Genomic DNA, 742 nt, shown 5'->3' with positions numbered 1-742 from the left:
TGTTTGTATCAAGATATATTACAATGAATATGGAGAAAAGAAATCCCAAAAATAAGTAGAAAATTGGGAATTTCACTCAACCACGCAATATCAAAGCTTACTATATGGCTCACATGCAATTCTACCACAAGAATGACATGAAACTTATAAATGGCATAGACCATGCTCAGATTTTGAAGGGAAACTTCTGAACTNTTGGCTACAATTGAACAATATTTTTATTGTAAAATGGGATTAACTCTTTTTAAGTTTATGTAGTTTCTTTTTATTACTATGTTTACTTCTATCTCATGTTACTCCATTTGTATTTACTTCGTTTTATACAAAAGTTCACCGTAATTAATAAATTCATGTGCTTAATACATTCCCTAGAAAAATAAACTTGTTTGTATCAAGATATATTACAATGAATATGGAGAAAAGAAATCCCAAAAATAAGTAGAAAATTGGGAATTTCACTCAACCACGCAATATCAAAGCTTACTATATGGCTCACATGCAATTCTACCACAAGAATGACATGAAACTTATAAATGGCATAGACCATGCTCAGATTTTGAAGGGAAACTTCTGAACTTGAGAGATCAATTTCATTCATCACAAATCTGATTTTTACATAATAATTTGTGGGTATTTATAGTCTCCCCACAAAAGAAGTTAGTGGCCGGGATTTAATCTCGATCCCCTTGAATCTCCACAAAAGATGAAGTCAATTTGATAATTCTACCATTACAAACTTTAT

The sequence above is a fragment of the Cucurbita maxima genome, unplaced genomic scaffold (assembly GCF_002738345.1).
Source record: "Cucurbita maxima cultivar Rimu unplaced genomic scaffold, Cmax_1.0 Cma_Scf00162, whole genome shotgun sequence".
NCBI classification, from domain to species: domain Eukaryota; kingdom Viridiplantae; phylum Streptophyta; class Magnoliopsida; order Cucurbitales; family Cucurbitaceae; genus Cucurbita; species Cucurbita maxima.
The sequence above is the reverse complement of the archived record's forward strand: the minus strand, read 5'-3'. Positions refer to the sequence as shown.